This window comes from Pseudophryne corroboree, chromosome 1 (genome assembly GCF_028390025.1).
Source record: "Pseudophryne corroboree isolate aPseCor3 chromosome 1, aPseCor3.hap2, whole genome shotgun sequence".
NCBI classification, from domain to species: domain Eukaryota; kingdom Metazoa; phylum Chordata; class Amphibia; order Anura; family Myobatrachidae; genus Pseudophryne; species Pseudophryne corroboree.
This window is the reverse complement of record NC_086444.1, coordinates 900,592,323-900,607,202: the sequence shown is the minus strand read 5'-3', so window position 1 is coordinate 900,607,202 and position 14,880 is coordinate 900,592,323. Positions and strand designations below refer to the sequence as shown.

Sequence of the window (14,880 nt, the reverse complement as noted above, 5' to 3'; positions counted from 1 at the left end):
ATTGCTGTTGTGTCCCACTTCTGGGAGGTACTGTATAAATATTTTATTACTGTGTGTGCTAGAAGCTTTTATAATAAACTAGTATTTGCCTACGGCTTCGCACGCATGGATGCCTGTTATTGCTCAGTGAAACTAATATTACAAAGACAGTAATAACAATCCATTGCTATTTAACCTTACACTGAAAAGTTGCAAGTAACATTATCAGCGACTCTATGGTATATATCAACTCGCATCATGCCTAACCATAGCATTTAGTATTTGTCTTGGTGCTCCATCTGCTGGATTGATGTGTAAACTGAAACTTTATGAGTCAAGATAACCTGCCTGATTAGTGACTGATATATAGTCAGATATTAATCTACATACAAATATCTATGTATATAACTATTTATATGTATTTCTGTCTATGTATATATGCATACATATATAACACTTTGCGCTTGGGGTGTGCAATATAAGCTATACAATAATGAATATAGTGATCACTAGTCACTAGTAATCACTAGTTTTTGCGTGATGCCGGAAAGAACAGACAAACATACAAAAATTCAGAATTTTTTTTCCGTCTTCATAGTTCATAAACAGTACCTAGTAGTATATTTCTCAAAAAAAAAAAATTGTAATGTACAGACACAATCCTTAAGGTGCATACACACGGTGCAATGTAACCTTACGACTTTGACTATATAGTCAAAATCATAAGGAAAGTTAGTGCAAATCGCACCATGTGTACACAGCTTGTGATAACAATGTGCGCTCCCGTGGGGTCGGTATTGCAAGAAAACATAGACTGTGCAGGCAAGTCAATCTTGACTATATTGTGTACAATCTAGTACATAGTATAGTCAAAATTGGAGCTTAGTCAAAATCTCCCGTAGTCAAAATCTCAAGTAAAGATAGTCAATACCGGTGGTTCAGGGCTCCATGGAGTTTCAGGGGAAATCGCAGTCAAAATCGGAGATATTCAATATCTCACCGTGTGTATGCACCTTTACAGTTTTATTATATGTATAGACGGTCTCATACCAAGTAGTGTGTGTGTGTGTGTGTGTGTGTATGACCCTGTTTGTTTAGCGCCACCTGTTTTTCTTTTCTTTTCTTGTGTTTTCTGTGAGACGACTGCCATTCCCCTTTATAGATGAGCGGATTTTAAAAATTCCTAGAGGTCTTTAGAGTATTTACCCCAGGATTATTTTTGTGCTTATGACATAATAAAAAGCTGAATGCAAAGGAATGTGCAAACAGCATAATGTACTACCATACAGCTGCAGTTAAACTCAGAAAGTAACGGTCACTATGCATCCTGCTGACCCTCAGAGTTTGGAAGCAGCATCTCGCAAATCACAGCGTTCTAGCAATGTGTAGATCTGTAGGGGCTAAGCAAGCTTATATTGATATCTGAATACATGCCACAACTGTGTTATGATTAAACAAGGATTATCAAGAATCTGCATAGTTTGCTCTTTATTATGTAATTGACACAAGGGCTTTTTTTTATTTTTATGAATTGCGGTGTTCAGTGCCATTTTATTTTTTATGACAAATAGAGGTTTGTGATTCCGCATAAGTCAAAAGAATTAGTTATTGACCACAATTAGACCACCGTATTGGGAAAATAATCCCTGCGTATTTCAAACTGGTGGTGCACCCTGAGTCAGAAGTAACATAACTTTTATTATTTTCCACATAATATTAGTTTTGCATTCAACAGCTAAAGAACAGACTCAACATACATGAATAAAATTAGTTAAAATAGGGTGTGTTCTAATTTGTCTATATCAATGATAGATTGGTAGAAGAATGTAGACACCAACAGTACTACATCCGTGTCTTACCACACCAGTACAAGCAATACTTGTATTAATGAGACCTAAATTACTCTTACAATTTTTTAGTAGTAGTAGGACTTTGGGCACTCTAATTAGTGAGTCAGAGATATATGTCAATTCTCTACTACCACACCTCACCGCATGTGCCCAATCTCATCTGATCTTGGAAGCTAAACTGTGTTGGGCTAGGTCAGTATCTGGAAGGGTGACCTCCAGGGAATACCAATTGTAGTAGCACAGCACAAATTATCTATTCTAACACAACACTAACAGCAGGATCACCACTGCTTCTTTCTTCCTACTTATCTGGCAATCCTTTATTATGTATATATCTATCTACAAACAGAAATTTGTGAGGGATAAGAAAATACAGAAGAAAGGATGATAAACAATGCAGAAACTCCAAAATGCGAACACATTGGATCAATAATTACATTATGAGGACAGTGTAAATTTGGTGCCCAAAGTCTTACTACTACTAAAAAATTGTAAGACTAATTTAGGTCTCATTAATACAAGTATTGCTTGTACTGGTGTGGTAAGACACGGGTGTAGTACTGTTGGTGTCAACATTCTTCTACCAATCTATCATTGATATAGACAAACCAGAACACACCCTATTCTTAACTAATTTATTCATGTATGTTGAGTCTGTTCTTTAGCTGTTGGATGCAAAACTAATATTATGTGGAAAATAATAAAAGTTATGTTTTAACGTTTCAGTACTCACATATTTCTAAGCAAATAAGAGTGCTCCCGCACAAGAGTCTTCTTTTCTTGATATTCGTTCCCATTTTATTTTTCACAAGAATTAAAACATACTTTGATGCTAGCCAGATTGAGCTGGCTTAATACTGTATATCCTCATGATTGCATGGAGCTATGTAATATACTATATATATATATATATATATATATACAGTATATATAGTATATTTTATATATATATATATATATAGCTATAGATAGATTTATATATATATATATATATATATAATAGTAACATGACCCACATAGGAACCTCAGTACTTCCTGTATAAATAAGCTGCAGAAGCTATGGATGTTGCACATAAGAAGTCAGCCACAAGAAGTCTGTCTCTTTGGTCTTTTCATGCAGCTGCTTGTTATTTATATGTTCTACCTGTCTTACATTTTCTATAAAGAAAAGCAGAGATAAAGATCAATTCCTTAAGAAATCACCAGTATGAATTCAAAGACGACAGTTAAATATGAGAAGCTTTTCCTCATGCTCTGGAACCACTGATATAATGGGCAACATATGCTGAGGGCATGATTTGTAATGTTGTGACCACAAACTCAATATATGTGGGAGCACCGATACGTGAAACATCTGAGACTAAAACAATTTCCGTGATTATATTTCTAGGTTTGGAACTGCTGAATATGCCATAATTCAATGTAATACAACTACATTACTTTCTTTCAAATTTAACTTAATATTCAGATACAGCACCTTCGTCATCCCCCTGGAGTAATTTACATATATCCTGCATGGATTAGCAATTCTCTGGGTTATGGATGCATGTGCAGCTACAGCACAAAAGTGATTTGAAAAAAGTATTCTTGCTCTGCCAGTGACAGAGAGCACAGGCTGTACAGTGCACAGTGAGCTGCTAATGTCACGTTACTGTATGTACAAGAAAGATCATCCTGGAGAGCTGTGAGTCACTTCACAAGAACCGTACAGTATGTAATGTATGTTCTTCCTAATTTAAAAGAAATTAAAGATTTCACAAAAAATGTGTTACTTTCCACTTTTTGTATGCATAATGCTATTGGATATTTTTATTATCTACAAAGTGCTGTTTATCGTGTATGTGTTTATGGGACTGATCCACAGTTGGATAAATGCATTCACTATGGCAGCCGCTGTCTCAACTGCAGTTGCAAAAATATACAAAAGCTATTCTCATCCTTCCCCTTGTGCACCAGCATGTGATGGAGAGTACTAGTGCTGGGGCTCCCATATTCTGAGACAATGGACAGTGTAATAGTGACAATGTTTGTGAACAGTCCACTATCGGTCACCATCTCGACTACTATCGACACTTGCAACAGGGTAAGTCTAAACATGGCCTCTGAGGCTGTCGATCTGCATGAGGGAATGCAGCTGCACTCACTGACGTGCTTGTCCCTCCCATAACACGCCTGTAAGAGGGGTTTTTTGTGTGAACAGTGTAGGACACGCCTATGGTTATTCAATGCAGTCTCTGTTACAAGCAACAGTGGTGCTATGTACAGTTAGGGGAATGCATTCATCATAGGGAAACTGAATTAATGCAATCTTATAATCTTCACTGTAAGTTTCACCTGTAACTCAATTATTTTCAACTATAATACACATTTACCAACACCGTACTTTTACCTGAACTCCTGCAATTCTACTGCTGTCTGTATTATACAGTCTCCACTTTTTCCCAAAATTTTTTTTCACCCATACTATGTCCAGATTTACATCAACCCTCCCCATCACCCCTTGTCTACCTAATTCTTTCTTCTGCACCTTCCTTCCACATCTATCCCTCCCCCCTAGTATCCTACATCTCCTGCTCTCTCTTCACCTATGTGTCCCATCCACCCTCTCCTTCCCTTCCCCTCCTCACTTCCTGTCAGCACACTTTCTGTCACTTCTGCCCCACCATGGTCCTACTTCCCCACCACTCATCCCAGCTCCCTCCCTCCATTCTCTGTCACCTCACCTCTTCTCCATCTGCATAACACTGCACTCCGTCCCTGCCCTCCTCCTGCAGTTTCCCCTCCTAGCTCAGAAGCCCGCACTAACACTATGCCCGCTTTATCCCTTCCATCCAAATCAATATCCCCTAAATGCTACAGCAACCCTGATAATGTCATTTGCATATATCCCTCAAACTCATACCCCTATCCTGTGCCCTATGGAATGCCAGATCTGTTTGTAACAAACTGGTCCCCACCTTTTCATCTCCAACTCCCTGCATATCCTGGTCATTACAAAACCTGGATTACTCACTATAACACCACTTCTTCTGCTGCTCTCTCTGCGGGGGGCCTCACATTCCCACATACTCCCTGACCCGAGGGTTGCCTAGGCGGCGGTGTTGGGATCCTTTTTCCCTCTAGCTACTCCTACCAACTCATCCCCCCAGAACTATCCCTTACATTCTCTACATTTGAGGTCCATGCTATATGCCTCTTCCAACCTGTCCATCTATGAGTAGCTGTCATTTACCGCCCCCCTGGCATGCCCTCCAAATTCCTTGAAAGCTTTGCTTCCTGGCTTCCTCACTTCTGACATTCCCTCCATTATCTTAGGCAACTTCAACATCCCAATTGATATCCCCACAAAATCCTCTGCCTCTGAACTCCTTAACCTTACATCTTCACTCGGTCTCTCCCAGTGGACCTCTTCCCCCTCCCATGTGAATGGGAGCTCACTGGATCTGGCCTTCACTCACCGCTGTGATATTTCTGATTCCTCCAACTCCCCATTTCCCCTCTCAGACCACCACCTGCTCTCCTTTAACTTATCTCTCTCTGCTACTCCATCTCTACCTCCTAAGGCTACCATCACTAAATGCAACATTGAGGCTATCAACACCACTTCCCTATCCTCCCTACTCAACTCACTTCTCTCTCCTATACTGTCTCTTTCATGCCCTGAACAAGCCACATCCCTATACATTGCTTCCCTTACTTCTAGTCGCTCCACCAACCACTATTAACTCACAGATCAACACCTTAACCCTGGCAGACCAAATGCACCAGATATTTGCAAAAATGGTCACATACTGCTAAGCGACAGTGGAGGAAATCACGCTCTAAGGCAGACTTCCTCCATTTCATACTTATGCTCTCTTCATTCAGGGCTGCCCTTTCCCTCGCTTAACAGTCATACTTCAAAACCTCATATCCTCCCAGTCTTCCAACCCCCAGCGCCTCTTTGCCACTCTCAACTCCCTCCTCTGTCCACCCCCACCTTATCTCCCCCCCCCTCACTCTCTGCTCTTGACTTTGGCACTTACTTCACATCCAAAATTGACTTCATACGTCAGGACATCACATCCCACCAAAAAATCTACAACCAGCCACCTCCTATCACTTACCAACCCTCCCCTTCCCCTTACCAACACTGACATCTTTCTCCCATGTATCTGGTGAAGAAGTCATGGCCCTCATCCGTTCCTCACCCCCCTCCACCTCCCTACTTGAACCTATCCCCTCCTGACTCCTCTGCTACCTCTCTCTTTCTCTGTCTGCTCCCATCTTCCCCACCTCCTCAATCTCTCTCTCATCAAGCACTGTCCCCTCTGCCTTCAAGCATGCACTTGTCTCACCTATTCCTAAAAAAACCTACCCTTGATCCACACACTCTCTCCAACTACCGACCCATCTCTCTACTTCCTTTTGCCTCTAAACTCCTTGAGCGTATTGTCTTGAACTGCCTGGCTGCCTTGCCTTTCTTTCCTCCCACTCACTACTTGACCCATTCCAATCTGGCTTCCGTCCTCTCCACTCCACTGAGACTACACTCACAAAAGTCTGCAATTACCTCCTATCTGCTAAATCCAAGGGACACTACTCTTTGCTTATTCTCCTTGACCTCTATGCTGCTTTTGACACTGTGGACTACCCTCTCCTTCTGCAAATCCTTCACTCCCTTGATCTGCATGATACTGCCCTCTATTGGCTGTCCTCCTACCTCTCTGACCGTTCCTTCTCTGCCTCCTCTCATGGCTCCAACTCCCCCCCCCACACACACTTCTACTAACTGTAGGTGTCCCCCAAGGCTCTGTTATTGGTCCTCTCCTTTTCTCTCTCTATACATCCTCTCTAGAAGAACTCATTAGCTCTTTTGACGTACAATATCATCTCTATGCTGATGAAACTCAAATCTACCTTTCCTCCCCTGACCCCTCTCCTGCTCTCCTCACTCGTGTATCCAACTGTCTCTTTGCTATCTCTTCTTGGATGTCCCAGCGCTTTCTTAAACTTAACATGTCTAAGACTGAGCTGATCATCTTCCCACCCTCCTGCACAACCTCACCTGCCACAATTTTATTATCTATAGATGGCATTACTATCTCCTCTAGCCCCAAGTGCGCTCTCTTGGAGTAATCCTTGACTCCTCCCTCTCCTTCAAACCACACATTCAGCACCTATCACACTGGAGCTAACCTTGAGAAAGACCCGGGGAGGGTCAGAACGTGTGGGTGTTCTTATTATTGACCCCCTGCATGCGGATGCTGATACTTTTGGACTGATCCAACACCTGGATGAGTGCTGAGACAGAAAATCCCCTTGCTGCAGCCTGGCAATATTATCTGGAGTTTGATGCTTATAAGAACTGACGTGAGCCAGTTTTCACCAGGAGCTGGTAATCAGCCAATACTTTTGTTATCACATGAGGGTGGTCATACCAGTGAATGTTTTTTGTCTGCGTGGCACATTTGCCTTTTTTAAGAAGTCAGCCCATGTCATGTGATATGGAACTTTTTTGTATATATTTTTAAAGTGTGGTGTATCGAAATGTATTAAATTGTATTTTACGGTATAACACTATGGCCCTCATTCCTAGTTGTACGCTCGCTAGCTGCTTTTAGCAGCTGTGCAAACGCTAAGCCGCCGCCCTCTGGGAGTGTATCTTAGCTTAGTAGAAGTGCAAACGAAAGGATCGCAGCGCTGCTATAAAAAAAGATTGTGCAGTTTCTGAGTAGCTCGAGACCTACTCCTATCTTGCGATCACTTCAGACTATTCAGTTCCTGTTTTGACATCACGAACACGCCCTGTGTTCGCCCAGCCATACCTACGTTTTCCCAGCCACTCCTGCGTTTTCATCTGGCACGCCTGCGTTTTTTAACACACTCCCCGAAAACGGTCAGTTACCACCCAGAAACACCCACTTCCTGTCAATCACTCTACGGCCAGCAGTGTGACTGAAAAGCGTCGCTAGACCTTGTGTGAAACTGCAATGGCTTTTTTGAAAGTACATCACGCATGCGCATTGCACCCCATACGCATGCGCAGAATTGCCATTTTTTGGCCTGATCGCTACTCTGCGAACGAAAGCAGCTAGTGATCATTAATAATCAAAGACAATTTATTTATATATATTATGCTAAAAAACAATGCAATTGATAGACAATATATTACACCATATGCTACCACTGCTCACTAGTAGGCCCATAATACCACCAACATTGGTTATAGTACACAGAAATCTGTAATGGAGCTCCAATGCCGGATAATTAAGCACAGTATAAGTGATATTTTGTAACTCCAGAGAGGCTGCTTAGTACAGAGATAATAGGTTGCTGTATATGCTATGCAGATGATACACAACTGTACTTGTCCTTTGCTCCGGGCACTGATAACCCAATAGCAACCCTAAATGGCTGTCTAGCTGAGCTACAGGAGTGGATGAGTGCCAGTTGGCCGCGACTGAACCCGGATAAAACAGAGGTCCTTATGATACAACCGCAACATCAAAGGACAAGACCGCAGCATAGCCAACCAACTGGACTTACACTCGGGGATTCAGAATTACAGACCAGTGATCGTGTGCGGAATCTTGGTGTTGTCCTGGATGGTGGCTTGACACTTAAACATCAGATATCAGCCACAATCAAATCCTCATTCTTTCACCTGAGGAACATAGCCAGAATCAAGCGCTTAATTCCCTCAGATGATCTGCCAAAAGTCATACATGCATTTGTATCATCTCGATTAGACTACTGTAATGCCCTCTACCTTGGTCTCCCAGCAAAAGAATTGCACCGCTTACAGCTGGTGCAAAACACAGCTGCCAGGCTGTTAACCAACCAGCCCAGTTCTAGCCACATAACACCCATCCTCTACTCCCTTCACTGGCTGCCTGTAAGATAGCAAATCATCTTCAAGATTGGCTTACTGAGTCTCAAAGCATTACATAACCAGGGCCCAAGGTACCTGAAGCAGCTTCTGACCCCATACTGCCCCACTCGATTACTGCGATCTGTAGATGAAGGACTTTTAGCAGTACCTAGAATCTCCCGTAATTCATCTGGGGGTCAAGCTTTTAGTCATGCGGCTCCGACTCTATGGAACTCACTTCCCCGCACAGTACGAGAGGCCCCAACTATAGAAAGCTTCAAAAGTAGACTCAAGACTTTCCTGTTTACTCAAGCATTTCCATTATGTCCCTTTTAGTATCTTCATCCTTCTGTATTTTATGAAAATGTACTTTATTATTTTCTGTACTATATTATGCTATGTATCTGTTAAGCGCCTTGAGTCCTATTGGAGAAAGATTGCTATATAAATAAAATTATTATTATTATTATTATTATTATTATTATTATATGTATGGCATGCTTTGGCTGCACAGGGGTAACACCTCATAGGGAATACAGTATGGCTTCCTTCAGGACCAATGACCAGGACTGCCATCAGAAATTGTGGGGCCCGGGACTGACAAAATAGATAGGGCCCCGCCACCAAAAAAAAAAAAGATTCTGCCACACTGCTCCACCCCAGGAAAGGCTTGTTTTAAGTCCTCCATGCGCATCAGCCCATTGTTATTGTTCAGCCTGTGCAGCTCTCCAGGTATCGGCAGCAGGAGCCAGGGGTGGGCCGCCTCTCTATAAAAGCCCGGGACTCCAGTCCCAGCAGTCCCCCCTGATGGCTGCCCTGCCAATGGCCCAGCACCCAGGAGTATGCTGTGGCTGGTAGTACTGTAATGCAATGTAATACAACCTGGGGGATGCCATATCTTTTTAGCAGGCGATGCCAACACAACTGCTGTCCACCCCCTTGTTTTGTTGTTCTGAGCATGCATGCATGAGGCTTTTGTATATCCATTGAAGCCCCATTTTGGCAAAGATGAAACTACTACCATTGTATGGGGTGAAGCAGCTAAGGGACTAAGTGGTAGTAATTACAGAGCTACCTCCATTGCACAGCCTGCAATGGAGGTAGCTCTGTAATTACTGTCCCTGCACCAACAATCTTCCCAGATCATGCAAAAACTTCACTGCACATGCGCTGGTTAGTACATACTAAGTAGATCAGAGTGGGCGGTGGCAGGAAGGTGAACAAGCATCACTATGTTTTGCTATAGTGTAGGTGTCTAGCAATAGAATGTTAATGCCTCTGAATCAACCACATATACATACTTGAATCCTTTAGATCCTTAATATGTTTAATACTCAGTTTAGGGGAAATCATGAAACTTACCATCAGAGTAAGAGTAATGTGGTCAGTTAGGACATATTGGGGCAGATGTATTAACCTGGAGAAGGCATAAGGAAGTGATAAACCAGTGATATGTGCAAGGTGATAAAGGCACCAGCCAATCAGATCCTAACTGTTAATTTACATATTGGAGCTGATTGGCTGCTGCCTTTATCACCTTGCACATATCACTGGTTTATCACTTCCTTATGCCTTCTCCAGGTTAATACATCTGCCCCATTGTTAGTAGTGATGTGCACCTGAAATTTTTCGGGTTTTGTGTTTTGGTTTTGTGTTCGGTTCCGTGGCCGTGTTTTGGGTTCGGACGCGTTTTGGCAAAACCTCACCAAATTTTTTTTGTCGGATTCGGGTGTGTTTTGGATTCGGGTGTTTTTTTCAAAAGACCCTAAAAAACAGCTTAAATCATAGAATTTGGGGGTCATTTTGATCCCATAGTATTATTAACCTCAATAACCATAATTTCCACTAATTTTCAGTCTATTCTGAACACCTCACACCTCACAATATTATTTTTAGTCCTAAAATTTGCACGAGGTCGCTGGATGGCTAAGCTAAGCGACCCTAGTGGCCGACACAAACACCTGGCCCATCTAGGAGTGGCACTGCAGTGTCACGCAGGATGGCCCTTCAAAAAAATACTCCCCAAACAGCACATGACGCAAAGAAAAAAAGAGGCGCAATGAGGTAGCTGTGTGACTAAGCTAAGCGACCCTAGTGGCCGACACAAACACCTGGCCCATCTAGGAATGGCACTGCAGTGTCACGCAGGATGGCCCTTCAAAAAAATACTCCACAAACAGCACATGACGCAAAGAAAAATGAAAGAAAAAAGAGGTGCAAGATGGAATTGTCCTTGGGCCCTCCCACCCACCCTTATGTTGTAAAAACAGGACATGCACACTTTAACGAACCCATCATTTCAGCGACAGGGTCTGCCACACGACTGTGACTGAAATGACTGGTTGGTTTGGGCCCCCACCAAAAAAGAAGCAATCAATCTCTCCTTGCACAAACTGGCTCTACGGAGGCAAGATGTCCACCTCATCATCATCGTCCGATTCATCACCCCTTTCACTGTGTACATTCCCTCCTCACAGATTATTAATTCATCCCCACTGGAATCCACCATCTCAGGTCCTCGTGTACTTTCTGGAGGCAATTGCTGCTGGTGAATGTCTCCACGGAGGAATTGATTATAATTCATTTTAATGAACACCATCTTCTCCACATTTTCTGGAAGTAACCTCGTACGCCGATTGCTGACAAGGTGAGCGGCGGCACTAAACACTCTTTCGGAGTACACACTGGAGGGAGGGCAACTTAGGTAGAATAAAGCCAGTTTGTGCAAGGGCCTCCAAATTGCCTCTTTTTCCTGCCAGTATACGTACGGACTGTCTGACGTGCCTACTTGGATGCGGTCACTCATATAATCCTCCACCATTCTTTCAATGGTGAGAGAATCATATGCAGTGACAGTAGACGACTTGTCAGTAATCGTTGGCAGGTCCTTCAGTCCGGACCAGATGTCAGCATCAGCAGTCGCTCCAGACTGCCCTGCATCACCGCCAGCGGGTGGGCTCGGAATTCGTAGCCTTTTCCTCACACCCCCAGTTGCGGGAGAATGTGAAGGAGGAGATGTTGACGGGTCGCGTTCCGCTTGACTTGACAATTTTGTCACCAGCAGGTCTTTGAACCTCTGCAGACTTGTGTCTGCCGTAAAGAGAGATCCAAGGTAGGTTTTAAATCTAGGATCGAGCACGGTAAATGTAGTGCTCTGATTTCAACAGATTGACCACACGTGAATCCTGGTTAAGCGAATGAAGGGCTCCATCCACAAGTCCCACATGCCTAGCGGAATCGCTCTGTTTTAGCTCCTCCTTCAATGCCTCCAGCTTCTTCTGCAAAAGCCTGATGAGGGGAATGACCTGACTCAGGCTGGCAGTGTCTGGACTGACTTCACGTGTGGCAAGTTCAAAAGGTTGCAGAACCTTGCACAACGTTGAAATCATTCTCCACTGCGCTTGAGACAGGTGCATTCCACCTCCTTTGCCTATATCATGGCCAGATGTATAGGCTTGAATGGCCTTTTGCTGCTCCTCCATCCTCTGAAGCATATAGAGGGTTGAATTCCACCTCGTTACCACCTCTTGCTTCAGATGATGGCAGGGCAGGTTCAGGTGTTCTTGGTGGTGCTCCAGTCTTCTGTACGCGGTGCCTGTACGCTGAAAGTGGCCCGCAATTCTTCTGGCCACCGACAGCATCTCTTGCACGCCCCTGTCGTTTTTTAAATAATTCTGCACCACCAAATTCAAGGTATGTGCAAAACATGGGACGTGCTGGAATTTGCCCAGATGTAATGCACTCACAATATTGCTGGCATTGTCCGATGTCACAAATCCCCAGGAGAGTCCAATTGGGGTAAGCCATTCTGCGATGATCTTCCTCAGTTGCCGTAAGAGGTTTTCAGCTGTGTGCCTATTCTGGAAAGCGGTGATACAAAGCGTAGCCTGCCTAGGAACGAGTTAGCGTTAGCGTTTGCGAGATGCTGCTACTGGTGCCGCCGCTGCTGTTCTTGCAGTGGGAGGCAATACATCTACCCAGTGGGCTGTCACAGTCATGTAGTCCTGAGTCTGCCCTGCTCCACTTGTCCACATGTCCGTGGTTAAGTGGACATTGGGTACAACTGCATTTTTTAGGACACTGGTGAGTCTTTTTCTGACATCCGTGTACATTCTTGGTATCGCCTGCCTAGAGAAGTGGAACCTAGATGGTATTTGGTAACGGGGGCACACTACCTCAAGAAATTGTCTAGTTCCCTAGTTCCCTGTGAACTAACGGCGGATACCGGACGCACGTCTAACACCAACATAGTTGTCAAGGCCTCAGTTATCCGCTTTGCAACAGGATGACTGCTGTGATATTTCATCTTCCTTGCAAAGGACTGTTGGACAGTCAATTGCTTACTGGAAGTAGTACAAGTGGTCTTCCGACTTCCCCTCTGGGATGACGATCGACTCCCAGCAGCAACAACAGCAGCGCCAGCAGCAGTAGGCGTTACACTCAAGGATGCATCGGAGGAATCCCAGGCAGGAGAGGACTCGTCAGACTTGCCAGTGACATGGCCTGCAGGACTATTGGCTTTCCTGGGTAAGGAGGAAATTGACACTGAGGGAGTTGGTGGTGTGGTTTGCGCGAGCTTGGTTACAAGAGGAAGGGATTTACTGGTCAGTGGACTGCTTCCGCTGTCGCCCAAAGTTTTTGAACTTGTCACTGACTTATAATGAATGCGCTGCAGGTGACGTATAAGGGAGGATGTTCCGAGGTGGTTAACGTCCTTACCCCTACTTATTGCAGCTTGACAAAGGCAACACACGTCTTGACACCTGTTGTCCGCATTTCTGTTGAAATACTTCCACACTGAAGAGCTGATTTTTTTGGTATTTTCACCAGGCATGTCAATGGCCATATTCCTCCCACGGACAACAGGTGTCTCCCCGGGTGCCTGACTTAAACAAACCACCTCACCATCAGAATCCTCCTTGTCAAATTCCTCCCCAGCGCCAGCAACACCCATATCCTCATCCTGGTGTACTTCAACACTGACATCTTCAATTTCACTATCAGGAACTGGACTGCGGGTGCTCCTTTCAACACTTGCAGGGGGCGTGCAAATGGTGGAAGGCGCAAGCTCTTCCCGTCCAGTGTTGGGAAGGTCAGGCATCGCAACCGACACAATTGGACTCTCCTTTGGGATTTGTGATTTCGAAGAACGCACAGTTCTTTGCTGTGCTTTTGCCGCAAGTCTTTTCTTTTTTCTAGCGAGAGGATGAGTGCTTCCATCCTCATGTGAAGCTGAACCACTAGCCATGAACATAGGCCAGGGCCTCAGCCGTTCCTTGCCACTCCGTGTCGTAAATGGCATATTGGCAAGTTTACGCTTCTCCTCAGACGCTTTTAATTTTGATTTTTGGGTCATTTTTTTACTGATCTTTTGTGTTTTGGATTTTACATGCTCTGTACTATGACATTGGGCATCGGCCTTGGCAGACGACGTTGATGGCATTTCATCGTCTCGGCCATGACTAGTGGCAGCAGCTTCAGCACGAGGTGGAAGTGGATCTTGATCTTTCCTTATTTTTTTAACCTCCACATTTTTGTTCTCCATATTTTGCGCACAACTAAAAGCCACCACAGGTATACAATGTAGATGGATGGATAGTATAGTATTACTTATACTTATGGACGACGAGTGACGACACAGAGGTAGGTACAGCCGTGGCCTACCGTACTGCTGCTTAGTGCTTATATATAAATATAATATACTGTATAACGGACCTGGTGGACAGTGTCAGCAGCAGACTGCTAAACTAGTATGAAGAAAGAAAAAAAAAACACCACAGGTATACAATGTAGATGGATGGATAGTATAGTATTACTTATACTTATGGAAGACGAGTGACGACACAGAGGTAGGTACAGCCGTGGCCTACCGAACTGCTGCTTAGTGCTTATATATAAATAAAATATACTGTATAACGGACCTGGTGGACAGTGTCAGCAGACTGCTAAACTAGTATGAAGAAAGAAAAAAAAAACACCACAGGTATACAATGTAGATGGATGGATAGTATAGTATTACTTATACTTATGGACGACGAGTGCACTGACGACACAGAGGTAGGTACAGCCGTGGCCTACCATACTGCTGCTTAGTGCTTATATATAAATATAATATACTGTGTGTATAACGGACCTGGTGGACAGTGTCAGCAGACTGCTAAACTAGTATGAAGAAAGAAAAAAAAAACACCACAGGTA

General features: G+C 43.8%; 1 pseudogene; it reads left to right on the top strand.

The window, feature by feature from the left end:
- Positions 1-1,951: 1,951 nt before the first annotated feature.
- Positions 1,952-2,070, top strand: LOC134945497 (5S ribosomal RNA; annotated as a pseudogene).
- The last annotated feature ends 12,810 nt before the right edge of the window (positions 2,071-14,880 follow it).